The sequence below is a fragment of the Artemia sp. Qi Xiang Cuo genome, chromosome 15 (assembly GCF_049724085.1).
Source record: "Artemia sp. Qi Xiang Cuo chromosome 15, ASM4972408v1, whole genome shotgun sequence".
NCBI lineage: Eukaryota > Metazoa > Arthropoda > Branchiopoda > Anostraca > Artemiidae > Artemia > Artemia sp. Qi Xiang Cuo.
The window spans coordinates 44,980,125-44,995,346 of record NC_142808.1 but is presented as its reverse complement, the minus strand read 5'-3'; the positions used below and the strand labels follow the sequence as shown (position 1 = coordinate 44,995,346).

Below are 15,222 nucleotides of genomic sequence, written 5' to 3'. Positions count from 1 at the left end.
CCTCCGCAGGTCGTTGCCAAAATTCGCTCCTGGAATATCCAGGCAAAGTGCCTCCGGCAAATTTTTGATTTGAATTAGTCGACTCCCGTATACTTTGTGGTAAAGTCGCCTCTGTACTTCAGGTAAAATTGGATTTTTGATGTTTCAACTGCCTTTGTGTCTTCAAACACCATAGTGCTTTAAGACACTAAGGTATTAAACCATTGTTTCTACGTTCTAAATAATGCGTGAGAAATTCTACATAATCATTCCTAAAGTTATTTTCATGGAGGGGTGTAGTCCTGATTGTAGGGCATTTGTAGAAATACAATATATATTTTCAATATTTTGGGATGGATTTTATGTCTATTTAAAATAACTTTTCTTAAATAACATCTAAAATAACTCTTTTTTTGAAAATAAAGAAAACTTTATATAGGGAGGAGAGGGAATTCGGGGGGTTACAGAACACAAGAATTGTTCTTTTTTGCAAGTCAACGCATCATTAATACTTTATAAAATGAGTCAGAACCACTTTAAGGACGAAGGAGAAGATCAAGCCCTATACACTTTTTGCCGGGGAAAATTGGAGACGTGGACCTTGGAAGTCAGCTCTTTCCAAGCAAAAACGTCTACTGGGGAAATCAGAAAAAATAACATTTGCAACTATGAAAATTCGCTTTCAGACTCATATTTTCATATTTTGCATGATATAAAATATATCGAAAGGATAATTTAGTAGATTTGTGAGCAAAATTTTAAGACAGCTATTATGCTTAACAATATGCAACTTAAACAATAGGCATTTTGTGCTTTTTAAGTGGCTGTATATTGTATTCAAAGACTGGTGTATTTTTCAAAGTGAAGTTTGTTTAAAAAATTTCATGTTTTCTGTATTTACACATAAGAAACGGTGATTTTGATTAATTTACGCTATCATGGATGTGATATTTCATACCAGGTGTTTGGCAACACTGGTTCACGCTACAAAATTATGAATGCTAGGTGCGGCTTGTCCTTGCAATTTAGAAAATGGTTGCTTTTATGAAATAGTACTAATTATTCCTGAAAACATCCTGGATTCTAAATTAGGCAATTTTAGAGAGAAATTTGGAGGAGCTTTTCCCCCCTAGAGGAAAGAAAAACAGTACCAAATGTTGCAGTATTTTAAATAAATACGACGCAATTTTTTAGTAAAATACTAAAGGCATGGATATATGTTTCTTTAAGTAATCATAACTTCCCAAGTCCGCAGTGAAAATTCATAACATGTGTAACGAATTATCTGAAGAAAAGATTTAGACTAAGAAAAAAGAATAAATTTAGCTGCAACAGTTATCTGACAAATGTGGAAAGGGGGAGGAGGGTAGGTGCAAAGTTTTGACCGAGATTAAAAACAGAATATTTCTTATTTTTGTACGTTTCTTTAATCTCTCCTTGTTTCTCAGGTTCTCCTGGTTCAAGTTAACCTAGTTTCTCAGGTTCTCCTGGAACCAGGAGAACCTGGATCCAGGTTCTCTTTGTTCTCCTGGTTCCCCTGCTGGTGTCCATGGTAAACCCTATTTGTCAATTTTTTACTTGTCCTGAAAAATTTATAATCTAAAATTATACTAAGCTATTCACTAACTTTTGAAATATCACAGCCAAACTGGTTCAACCTCTTTCCCAACCTCTTTACATCCCTAGGTACTCGGGGGATATTGGTTACAAGCTTTGTTTCTTCCTTCTTTTTTTCCAGTGTACATAATTTTAAAGTAAGTCTGGATTTTTTTTTTTCTTTTTTTTTACTCTAGGCTTTTGAAAACGTAATTCCTGTTAAATAGAATAGTATGCTAGGCAAAATTAGGATTATTTTTTAATTTAAAATTTAGTTTTTAAAGATGTCTAAAGACTTTTAAATCAGGATGTAGCGAAATTTTTAGCTTTAAAATACAATATGCCTCTGAATATATTTCTGAAAGTTTTATCTCTATAGCATGAAGTTTGTCTAAGGTCATCAAAGGTCAGTATTACCTATTAGAGGGGACAAAAGTGCTGTTATATTCTCTATCCCATACAGGATACAGGTATTTGGAAGTTTTATTTTTATCCAAATAAAGTAGACGACGCAGTTGATAGATGAAAATAAATATTAAATTATTAATTAATAAATAAAATAAATTGAAAATCAAAAATAATGATAATTAAATAATAAAAATAGTGCTTCTTCTAATAGTTCTTCTAATACCTGCTTCAGAGGCCATGACTGGGCCCACGAGATACGTTTGTTTACCCCCCATCCCGCTCCGCTTAGTTTCATAACCCTGTATCCCATGGTAGAATTTACGCTCTATCTCTGTTCCTACAAGTTTCATCTAATTATCTCAACTCCTTTCTGAGATGGTGAAAAGCCACCCATCTTGAGTTTTACAGATTATTCCAGGTCTGTTAAAGTTTTTTTGTGGTATGATGCAATCCTGGAGGATTAAAGCCTACCCAGATCCAAACTACTTATATCAATGTTCATAATTTTTAGTTATTCAGCAGTGCCAGAATTCACTTCAAGTGGTAGTAATTCGCAGAAATGTAGGGCGGGGGGTGTATTTTCCAAGATCTAAGACTGGCAAATTTCGATTTTTTTTCAAAGAAAATATCGAAAAAAGATATTCTTCAATACCTTCAAAAAAGTATTTTTCAGGATCTATTGGCGAAAGGACAAATTCATCCTCCCCCCACTGGTTCATAATCAGGACACGAGGTTTGCTAGAAACCAATCCTATAAAAAACCTTACATTATAAGGAAATGCGGTTAGCCAAAAAGTACTTTGGTTTCGTTCCTATGAAATGTGATGATGGAAAAATTACTGACTGTACCAACCGTCTTCTATTTACTTGAACTACTGTTTTGACGCCTGCACTATGCGACTATTGAAATTTTACTCCAAGATTCGAGATTTTTGCTTAACATTTCATTAAGCTTTAACTACGTCCCCTCTATTTTTTTTTTTTTTTTTTTTTTTTTTTTTTTTCATTTCATGCTAGACATAAATGAAGCGTCGAAACGGGAGCTATTTAATAAACCTTTTACACCGTAAAGATATTACAGTTTAAATTAAATTTAATTTTAGGATAAGAATTAACTGCTTTTGTCTAGAAGCCAAATATATGTAAATAGAATGTGTCATGTAAATGTGTCTGCACATTAGATAGTAAATGTTTGTGTTTATACTCGTTCGCTTAGAAGTCTTTTTATTTGGGTTTCTTTCGTATATTCGCTTGTCTTGTATTTTGCGAAGTGTCTAATTACTGTCTTTATTATTTTAGTATTTTGTTTTCTCTTATTGCTCCATCTTGTTGCTTTTGTATGACGGGTTTTCAAATAAATAAGCAAAATAAAAAGCTAAGTGTATTAAAATTTTGTGAGTCTGAAAGAATTGGTCTAAATTAAGATGAATCCTTGTCGGGAAATTACTAAATATTAAGAGAAGAAGTTCTTCAATAATCATTATTGAATAAATTTGGTAATTACATTTTTATAACTATAAATAAACACTGTAATGTTTCATAAGGCTTAAAAACAAAAGTAAAACAAAGAGTAAAACAAAAAGAAAACACACAACGATGAAACATATAAGGATGAAGGAAAAACGAAAGTTTTACTTTTGCCTTTTAGGGTTTGTCTTTTTTATTTTATTTGGTAGACTGTTATCTACACGTTTATTTATTCTTAATTGTACTCTGATTACGGTTGGGCGGAGTCTCGAATCAAAAGTTTGGATTTCCTCTTTTTTTACGGACTGTGATTCTTCTTCTCATTTTTTTCTTTTCCAGTTTTTCTTTTCCACACTGGCCCTGTTTTTTTTTATTCATTCTCCGATTTTTTCTCGTTTTGACATTCTTCGTAAGTGTGGTATCAGGAATTATCTACAAAAAAAGTCTTCATATGAAACCAAAAAGCGGCATTTACATCACAAATAATTTTAATTTAAAGAGCTTCTAAGACCATACCATCTTTCTCAAATAAATGAAATCAAAATCAAAATACTAAAACAATAGTTAAATAATAACAACAATCTTTAGATAGTAACATTGTATCACGATAGTGAAAAACTATTTTATAAGAAATCCTCACCCGTTTCTCAATGGTACTCAGAAATCCAAAATACATAAAATTAGTATTTAAAAGAAAATAAGAGCATAATAAAAATTAAAGTTTAAAAATAAAAATAAACTTGAAAAAGAATGAAACGTCAATGTACAGTCCCTATCAAACAGTTCTTGGTAAACTCAATGGTAACCGAAACTCTAGAAAACGGGATTTTGATACCAATAGATGCATCAAAATAATCAGATTTTGATGCTGATTTCAAATACATAAGTTTCTTCAAGTTTAGTCCTACCCATCAAAAGTTACGCGCCTGAGAAAATTTGGTTGATTTTTGAAAAAAGAGGGAAAGACCCCCTAAAAGTTATAGAACCTTAATGAAAATCACACTATCATATTCAGCGTATCAGAGAACCCTACAGTAGAGGTTTCAAGCTCCTATCTACAAAATGGTGGAATTTTGCATTTTTTGCCAAAAGAAAGATCACGGATGCGTGTTTATCTGGTTTTTTTTTTTTTTGTTTGTTTTTTTTTGTTTTTTTTTCCCCAGGGGTGATCGCATCGACCCAGTGGTCCTAGAATATAGCGGGAAGGCTCATTACAACATAAATTAGTATTTATAGAGTTCTTTTAAAATTACCAAAAAATGAAGGGCAACTAGGCCCCCTCTCAGGCTCATTTTTTCCCTAAATCACCCGATCAAAATTTTAATATGGCCCTTTCGTTCAACATGGTCAAAAATGTGAACTATGTCTTTTAGGGTGACTTAATCCCCCGAAGTCCCCGGGGGGAGGGCTGAAAGTTATGAACTTTACCCAATGTTAACATATAGTATTGGTTATTGGGAAGTACACAGACGTTTTCAGGGGGATTTTTTCTGGTAGTGGGGGGGGGTGGATCGGGGGTTATGTGGGAGGATCTTTCTATGAAGGAAGTTTTCATGGGGGAAGGAAATTATTTAAAAAGTTTTCATGGGGGGAAGGGAATTCCCAGCATTATTAAGTAAGGAGCAACATCAAAACTTAAAACGAACAGAAAATATTACATATATGATTGGGTTCACCCCCTAGTCAATACCTCGCTCTTTAAGCCAATGATTTCTTAGTACTTTCATAAGAGTTATTTATTCTAAATAACGACCTTTGTGATTAAGGGTCATTTTTAAAGAATTGTAACAAAATTCAAACTTTAGTTTAAAGAGCGAGGTATTGACTAGGGGGCGAACCCCATAATATACATATTAAAAATATATGAATATAGAAGTTCGTTACGTAAGTTAATTCGTAAGTTACGTGTATTCATTACTAATAAAAACGTTCGTAAGTAAAATTAAACAAGTTTTGAGAAAGCTATTTAACCAAATAAAAGTAAAATTAATATGCAAATTGTGTTTTAATTATTCATATACGGTAAGCCAAAATCAAAACCTGCATTAATTCAAAAACGTTCAAAAATTAAACAAAAAAAACAAGTTTTTTGAACTGGAAGTAAGGAACGAAGTTAAAACCTAAGACGAACAGAATTATTCCGTATATGAAAGGAGCTGTCCCATCCTCAACGCTTCGCTCTTTACGCTAAAGTTGGACTTTCTCAAACTCTATTTTTTTAAACAATAAAAAACTTTAGCGTAAAGAGTGAGGCGTTGGGGAGGGGACAGCCCCTTTCATATACGGAATAATTTCTGTTCGTCTTAAGTTTTAACGTCGTTCCTTACTTTCAGTTTAAAAAAAAACATTTTTTTTGTTTAATTAGTTGGAAAGGCGGAGAAACAAGGCTTCTAAACCCAGAAAAAAACGACAAATATAGGTCCCAGACTAATGAGAATACATTCATGAGGTTTTGAGTTTACATCCAGTGTATTCTGGTTTTTCTGCTTTTCTCAACATTGTCTTGTTCTTTGGCCTAATAAATTTATAAAATGTTTCTTTCAATTTGTCCAAATTTATAATTTTATTTTTTCTTTATTTCACCTTGCCAAATTTATTATTATCATGATTTTAATTTTCGTTGCTATCATTACATCATTATAATGATTGGTTTAATTCTATGTCAGCTTTCATTGATCTGTGTATTTCATTTTGATTCATTTCATTGATCGCCATAAAATGTATGATCTTATAATTATTAGTCAAGTATTGACTATATCAATAGTTTCAATATCTTAAACATATTTTATATATTTAATCTTATGTATAGAAGTAGAAAAAATAATGGTCTCCTAAGTCGAAATTATTTTTTAATTAAGTTGATTTACGTTTTATTGCACGATTGATCATCCATATTAGATCTTAAGAAGGTCTAATAAACGTTCAAAGATCATTAAAAAACATAGAAAGGTGCAATTTTATACTCCACTAAGGATATATACACAGAAATAAGCCACTACTACTACTACTAGGAACTTGCTGCAGCTCCAATCCACCTGAGGCCATTACAGCTACGCATGCTCCTCATCTACCCCAATCTATTGCTCCCTCTTTACCAAGAAGTTCTGATTCCCTTTATATACTTCCTTACGACCTCCTCCTACCCCATTCAGGGACAACCTGCTTATCATTTGGCCCTAGACAGTTTGGCAGAAAAGGATGATCTTTAGCAATCTCTCAGTTTTTGTCCTCTGAATATTTCTTAGCCATCTCGACCTTTCTCTGATTATAGTCGTAGAAAGCGGGGTAGAGCCATATTTTTTGTACAGTTAGCTGTTTGCAATACGGTCAGTCAGACGGGTACCCAAAAGAACCCGAAGACAATGCCCAACACAAATAAAAGTAATAACATTTTAAGATGTGAGCACGAACAAAAATGTTCTTTTTTCCTTTCGTCTTTCAATCGTCTTTTTGGCAACACTGTTGAATTTCGAAAATTTAGGCAATCAAATCTGAACCTGGAATTATTTCAGTTTTAAAGCTTGCTGGACGTTAGTTACTTGGAAACGAGCCGAAGAGAACGCCTTTTTATTTTTAGAATTTTTCCAAGATGGAACAGTAGTCCAGAGGAACTACTTGTTATTCCCTACCTCTGGAATTTGAATCGACCTTTGTAAGAGGTCTAATTAATTAAGTGAAATAACTAAGATTTCCAGCAAAAAATTTTGGTGGTTGCAAGAAAATCTGTATGCTATAAGGAAACCCATATTTGGGGAGGGGTTAGGGGGTTTGAACCCCCCCCCCCACCCACCAAAAAAACTGTTTGTCTGACTCGTAAAAACATAATACAAATGCAAAAAAAACTTTTTGATGTGTTTTTAAAAAATTTTGTAACACCTCCCCCCCACAGTCCTGGCTCTAACGATGGTATTTAGGCTCTGTAAAAAAGAATGAAATTGTATAGCTAAACTGCTAACAAGTAAAGTAGGTATAACCCTAGAAGTGCATTCAGGATTTTATCTTGGAATGGTGCAACTTATATGGGTGTGAGGAGGGAAGTCAGGATTAAAAAAAGATTCTACCGTTTTACAGGGCTGGGCTACTGATCCCTCTAAATTCCTCCTGTCATTACGCTGCTACACGTAAGCTGATATTCATCACAAGTAGGGGGCCAACAACACTCAAGATACTTGGCAATATTCTAGTTCAATTAAATTTCGGATAATATGGTGTAAACTATCCCCCCCCCTCAAAAAATAAATCAAGATTCTTAGGATTCTCCCCAAGAATTCCAATATTCTTCATACGATTTATGAGGGTTTTTTTCCTTTTTTGAATACAACCTTGCTCTTGAAATATTGCACGCAATCCAATTTTCGGTTTTACCCAATTTTCCCCTAGGTTCGTTTTTTTTTAATCAAACAGCTGTGGGTGGCAAACTGTGGCCATGACATTATCCTAAAAGGGAAATTTTCAAGTGATAAGGGAAAAATTCCATTGAACACGAAGCGCGAAAAAGCTACACTAGATAATGCAAAAATATTGTTGATTTTTTGTTTAAAATGTGCAGCTTATAAAGAGCTAAACTGTTAGCCCTTTTGCTTATTATGGGCTTAAAAGGTGTTGAATTTGTAATTATTAGTCATTTTAAGACGAAGGTAATAACAAAGGGCCAATTATACTTAATGATAATTCCCGTCTGGAACTAATCCTTAATTTTGCCATTAGCAAAATTAGAGAGGGCATGAAAGGGGGGCTACTGTTCTTTATGGGTTTGTGCCTTATGAGAATCAACTGGATCGATAGTGTCTCTGAACATTTGCGGATCCAGGATTTTTTTAGGGGGGCGCAAAATAGGTTGATCCGATAATCTTGCGTTAGGAGCAAGTTTAATTAACGCAATCTTGCGTTAGTCAAGTAAATTACACTATTCTAGACTATGTTAAGGGGGCGCGCACCCCCCTCGCCCCTCCCCTGGATCCGCCAGTGTCTCTGAAACTGGAAAGCTCAATAGGTAGTTTTTTGGTAAATATAAATTGATTGCCTATCTAAGACTTTTCACTCGATGGCTTTTTGACACCCTTTGGGCTAAATCTGTCATTTGATCGATAGTAAAGTTCCTTGGGAAAGTCTTTTGTTTGTACGACTTTGTTTTCTTGACTGCAATTTTTCTGACAATGTTACTATCAAATTTGTTTGTTTTTATCCATTTAGTTTTTTTTTACATTATTTTTAAAATGTTTTTTCTACATTATGTTAAATGTTTTTATATTATTTTTTTTTTATATCTAGATAATTGCTTTCTATTGCGTTATTTGTATGAAAATTACCTAATTTTTTCTAAATCACGAGGGCAGGGTTGCCAACTTTTGGTCAATGAATATGTCCCTTGAGCATCCAAAAATGTGTCCTTTTCAGCCAAATTATGTCAATCTTGAAATCTCAGAGACTAGTTTTTTTACGACTTGTAAACCTCTTTCAAAATGGTCAGTTAACATCGAATATAATAAAAACGAAAAAGATTTAGTTAGTATATCCATAAAAATAAACTAGTGTGAAAGCACAAAAGTCATAAAAACATGTAAACAGTAAAAACCAATTGTCGGAGCTTAAGGCTCATCCTCCTACGGGAGTTCCGCTTGACAGGTGTGGTCGGCATGAGGGTCAGCATTTTCACTTCTTTTGGTAGCTTTTTGCCAATCAGAGTATTTCTTGCGCATGTCATAAGGTACAATCCAGGAGTCAAGCGACGTTGCGGAGCGCTAGGTAAGCTGGATTACCCTTCAATCAGGGGGGTGACATCCCCAAAGGCATAATTACTGGACCTTTGAACAATGCTGAACAAAATAGATGTCTACAAATTCTGATTGGATGCTGGTTTTCGGAATTGATCGGCACGGAGGGGGGGGTGCCCTCAAATCACTATTGACTCTTATAAAGGGCACTAAACTTCAATAAAATGAGGCCCACCTGAAGTTTATACGACTACCCATTCCATAAAACCTTATATGCCCCGGGGCATAGCTTACTACCCATGTCCCAGGGCTCTTACGGGTTGTGTAAACGCTGAGGGCATTGTTATATGTTCTTTGGACCATTTTTAACCACACTTCTATCTCAAAATTTCTGTTGGATGCATCTAGAGAAAAGAATACGTGTGTGGAGGGTGGTGGCTCCACCCCTCTCCACCAAGGGTGGAGGGGGGCTTACTCCAAGGGTGGCACGGCCCTTGTGTTTCAAGAATTGTTCTTTAAAAAATTAGACAAAAGGTCGAACATTAGCGTAGAGAGAGGGGTATTGAAAAGGGAGTAGCCCCCGTCGTATACGGAATAATTTCTGTACGTTTTAAGTTTCAATGTTACTCCTTACTTTCAGTAGAAAAAACTAGTCTTTGTATTTATTTCTGACCTTTTTTCAGATAATCCCAGGAAATCCATCCCCTTTGTGGAAAATTTCCCGGCGAAAATTCCTCTGTATAAAGTTCCTCCCATGTAAAATTTTTCCGCCGGGATTTAACCCCCGGACAATTCCATCCCTGCTGCGAATCCTTCCCAGAAAACATTTTGCTTATGATTCTGCCTGAAAAACACTCCTTACTATACTTTTATTTGAAGAAAGACTTGTATTCATTTAGTTTCTGATCCTTTTTAAGGTCATTAGCGAATATCCCTGTTTGGAAAATTCCACCCCCCCCCCCTGGAAAGTTTATCCCCCAGAAATTTTCCATGGAGAGTTTCTCCTGGTGATAATTCCCCCATGAAAATTTCTCCTGTGGAACCCCTCCCCCCCAAAAAAAAGATCCCAAGAGAATTCCAACTCCGCTGAAATCTTCTCCCTGAGAGTTCCCTCAGAGTGTCTCTACATGTACAATGGGATGAACAACGAGAAAAAGGCCAAATAACAAACATTCTGTATACAAATTCTGGTAAATTCTCCCCATGTAAAATTTCCCCTGAAAAGTTCAACCCCAGAAACTTCCATCCCAATGGGAAATTCTCCCTATAGAAAATCCGTCCCCAGGAGATCTCCTTCCTCCCTTGGAAAATGTCTGTATACTTCCCTATAAAAAAAATGCTACATGTAAACAATGGGCAAATTTCATAACTTGCGGCCCTTCCTCTGGTGGTTATGAGGGGTCATGTCATCTCCAAAGACATATCGATTTTTGCAAGCAATGATCCCACTGGTACCCAGCATACATGGAAGTGTACTCGGATCCCATCTTCATTACTTTTACTATTATCGCATTTATGACCAGAATTAATTAGCTAGCTGAATCTCACCGAAATTCTCAATTCAACATAGTACATTCTATTTTTCTGGTAAGCAAATGGCAGTTGCACCGCTTCTTATCTTTTTTCTCGCTTTTACAACAAGGTTTACGACGTTCTTAATTGCTTGATAGATTCACCTTTGGTTCTATTCTAAGGCATGACGCTATACAACGTAAATTTTACAGGAAAACTGGACAAATATATTTTAGGTTATTTTATTGTTATTAAAAAGTAGTTGTCTGTCCAAAAAAGACTATAGGTATATAAAGTTCGATGCACACAACGTCGATGGGTTTTTTTTGTGCAATAGGAAAAAGAGGGCAAACCTGACAGGCTCTTGCATCAATATAACATCATTAGAAAGGCTCTTGACAACTAATTTGTGTTCTTCAGTCGCAATAAGAGCTAGGCAGACGAGCATTATTTGGGTATAGCCAGCACGGTTCTAGGTTTTTACCCCTCCCCCTCCCCTGCGATTACCCCCGGAAAATTCCCAAGTGGAAAATACCCCCTCCCCCCCCGGAAAATTCCCCTCCCCCCCACGCAGAGAATACCCTCCCCGGAAAATACCCCCCCCCCTGGAAAATACCCCCCGCGGAAAATAGCCCCGTGGAAAATAACCCCCTGTAAATACCCCCCCCCCCCCCCGTGGAAAATAAGGCTTTTCAAATTTGAGAATTTTAGTTAAGTTTTATCTTTTTTATTTCCGTAGGGGGAAGGAATTTAGGTACTTGTGTATTATGCACCACTCACTCAAGTATACGCTGTGTAAAATTTGAGAACCCATCGGTTTTTGTTAATTTCTTCTTTACTTAAGAAATAAATATGGGCTATAGATATGCACATTAGGAAGGGGGGTAAAGTATAGTGTGACAGAATATGAGGAAAACATATAATTTGGGTTATAAACTTGCACATAAAGGGGGGGGGATAAAGTATATGGATAGTTTGAAGTCAGAAAACAATTCTTTGTAGGTATATGGCCACTACAAAATTACAGAAGAATAGCGAGGCATCTGGAAATTTTGTTAGCTAAAAAAAAAATCCCAGTATAAAGTAAATGTAATAATTCATTTAAGTGTTTTTGCAAGTGTTAAACGTTTTTTTTTCAATGACCGTTTTTTCAAGTATTAAGTACTATTATTAGATTAATTTAGTGTTTCATTTAAGTGTTTTATGATGATTGCTGATCAAAGTTTATGTTACTTGTGCAAAAAAAATTTTTTTTTTTTTTGGTTTTATTGGTCGCATGTTGTTGTGAGTCTTTTTTCTTTTATATATTTTTGTCTTGCTGAGGATGGCCCTTGGACATAGGGCCATCATTCAAATTATCTACACTGTCTTGCAAAAAGATTTCCCTATTATTCTTCGTGCTTTTGTTGTTTGTTATGGAAAGGTAGTGTGGTATTCGTCTCTATTTTCGTCTCGCTTATGGGGAGCAATTGACCAATGATATCTTTTATTTTATTAATTTAGGCAATAAACACGCTAATATCATTAACCAACAAAAATTCTTGGAATCTTGCAAAATTGAAAATCTTATTCCCAAGTCTTTAAGATTCAGATTGCACTTAAATACCAGGAGAGAAGAGCAATTTGCTCGCACACTACAATTAAAAACATTAACACATATCATTAAAGACAAAAAACAAAAAAGATATACCATTTCCTCTGAAAGAAAATCCTTAGGAAATTTATATTTGAAAATTTGTCCTCTGTTGATTTTAGCCAGGTTGCTAGATTGGAAAGAAATTTGTTTAGTCATGATTTCCTCTTATCAAGGGAACGACTTATTAAGAAATTGGAAAACCTAAGATATGAATTTTCGAGGAATAGCTCTACTTACACTCCAAGATTCACTCCTGGCCCGGCTGTTGTTAATCTATCCTCTAGAACGCTTGAACCAAAGGAAATTCAAATTCTCGAAAAAGGTCCAAAATTCTCTTTTCTTCCAAGACAAGTCCCTGTGGCAGATTTAATTTCCTATCTAGAGTCCTCTGTACACAAGTTTTATACATCTATTTCGAACCCAGATGAAGTTAGGGCTAGTCTTATAGATACCCTTTACAACAATCAAAAAAAGGTTAATTCTCCTGCCAATAAAAAACCAGATAATTTGTATGACCTAAAAATACTATCTAATCTCCATAAAGATGCATTTTATCTGCTTTATGCTAAAGCAGATAAAAGCAATTCTCTAGTTGTCATGGATACGACAGATTACGACACAAAAATTTATTCTCATCTAAATGACGAGACAAAACATAGAACTATAACCCACGATCATACTGATCAATTTGCAAACAAAATTATAAATGAATTAAAAAGTTTAAAACAAAATGGTAAAATTACTCCACAGCTATACAATAAATTTTTCCCCCGTGGTAGCTTTTGCCCAAAGTTTTATGGTCTACCAAAATTACACAAGCAAGGCATTCCTTTAAGGCCCATAGTAGCTTGTACGAAAGCCCCCACATCCAATATTGGGAAATGGTTATTTGGGAACAGCCTTTAAACCTTTGCTTTACTCTCAAAAATCATATATATGTAATTCGGTAGGTTTAGTTGAAAAACTCAAAAACGTAAACATCTCAGAAAATACAATTATAAGTAGCTTTGACATTGTTTCAATGTATACAAATATTGATGTCACAGTATCTGAACAGTTATTAGAAAATAAAATCAAAGACAATTATCACTTAATAGAAGCTTCAGCATCAGGAATAGATTGTGATGTCTTAGTGACCTTGGTTAAACTCTGTAACAAGTACTCAATGTATTTGCAATTCCGTTCTTTTTACCAGCAAATTAATGGCTTAGCGATGGGCGCGCCCCTCTCTGGGTTACTGGCGAATATTTATGTGGAACATATTGAAAATTGGGCATTAGATTCGTATTTTTTTAAACATATCTTTTGGGGACGCTACATGGATGACTTAATTTCACTCTGGAACTATGGGGAAAATGACCTTAAGGGTTTTTTAGATCACCTTAATAAATACAATAGAAATTTACAGTTTATTTTAGAAATCGAAATCGCAAATAAAATCCTATTCCTAGATGTGTTAGTTATTCATAGCTTCGATAAACTCAATTTTATCAAGGACATACTTTTATTTTAGTTAAATTTTAACTAAATTTTAGACCCCCCCCCCCGAAGGGTCTAATCTCTGGGGGGTAAACGCTGACCACCAGGTCAGAGAAACAGATCGTGATGGCAACCCTGTTTCGAAGAATCCAGAATTTCGCAATTCTTCTCTAAAAAAATTAACTAAATTAATCTAAAAAAAATTAAGCCGTACTAAAAAAAAATACTCTTTGTTTAAATTAGATTTTATTGAAGTAAGAAATGAAGTATATTTCATGAGCTTCAATACTGTTTATAAAATTATTTAAAAAGTTGTCAACATTGTTACACAAAAACAAAAGTTAATAAGGTCTTTGGCATTGCGTTATAGAACAATAATCATATAATAATCAATTGGTTTGATTTAAAGTGAAGAATTATTTGATCGTTGCTGACAATGAAGATTTAACAATTTTTGAAAGCTGAGTATCATTGTGGTGGTTAATTCCGCTCTCAGTACTCAGCTCAAAGCAATTTAATAAGAAGGATCTTATACTTAAAGTAAGGTTTAATTCAGGGTTGCCACCGTCAGTAGCATTTTACTAGATCTAGTAAAAAAAAAAATCTAGTAAATTTAGAGGATCTAGTGAATTTCTCGAAATCTAGTAAAAAGTCATGATTTATAGTAAACAAATTATTTTTTTTATTTCCCATGAATTCAGGGAAAAAAATTATCGTAAGTATATGACAATTTACAATTTTTGCTTGTCTGTTTTACAATTTTACTTATCTGTCTCAGAGACAGGCAAACAGTCATCTATTTTCATAAACAGACACTTCACTTCCGGCGTCTAAAGGTCGACAAAATCAGCTTTCTGTGTATCAAATCTTACTGACTAAAATTGAAGCTATAATACCCCTTGGATTTGTAATGATTGGGAATCTATTGGAATCAAAATAAAAACTAACCACTCAAGGTGGTTAGGTGAGTCTCCTCAGTTTGAAAATTTTTATTGAAGAAAAAGAAGCCTGCTGAGAGAAATTAAAAGTATATATATATATCCAAAAAAGGATTTTTGAACTTGTAGGTTTCCGGAATTTTCAATCATACTATGAAAACGAAAGAAAAGAGGTAAAGAGAAATAAAAGATTGTGAAAATCGTATTGATTATCCTGCTATAGTCAAAATCGATGCTTGATGGTGCGCGTGCGGCGTAGCCGCACGCATAAAAATTTTTTTGAGCATTTAGTAAAAACAGATGTGATCTAGTAAATTTTTCTTCTCCGATTTAGTAAATTCTTCCAGGTCAGAGTGGCAACCCTGCTTTACTTCCGTAATACAAGTTGTTGTGAACAAAATTTACACCCACTATAGTCAGATTTTGTTTCGGGGCAGAAGAACGTATAGCCAAGGTTGCCAGCTTTTTGGTCAATGAATATATCCCTTGAGCA

General features: G+C 34.5%; 1 protein-coding gene across 19 annotated transcripts in view; it reads left to right on the top strand.

Annotated features, from left to right (window-relative positions):
- The window catches only part of LOC148943725 (tropomyosin), a 123,479-nt gene continuing 108,257 nt past the window's right edge, over positions 1–15,222 (top strand). For 17 of the 19 annotated variants that reach the window (XM_089101592.1, XM_089101590.1, XM_089101582.1 and 14 more), the window contains exon 1: positions 1–122. The gene's annotated coding sequence lies outside the window, so the exon portion shown is untranslated. Of the gene's footprint in view, positions 193–2,020; positions 2,046–15,222 lie in introns of those variants that run through there. The other 2 variants (XM_089101580.1, XM_089101581.1) reach the window with 2 other exon arrangements.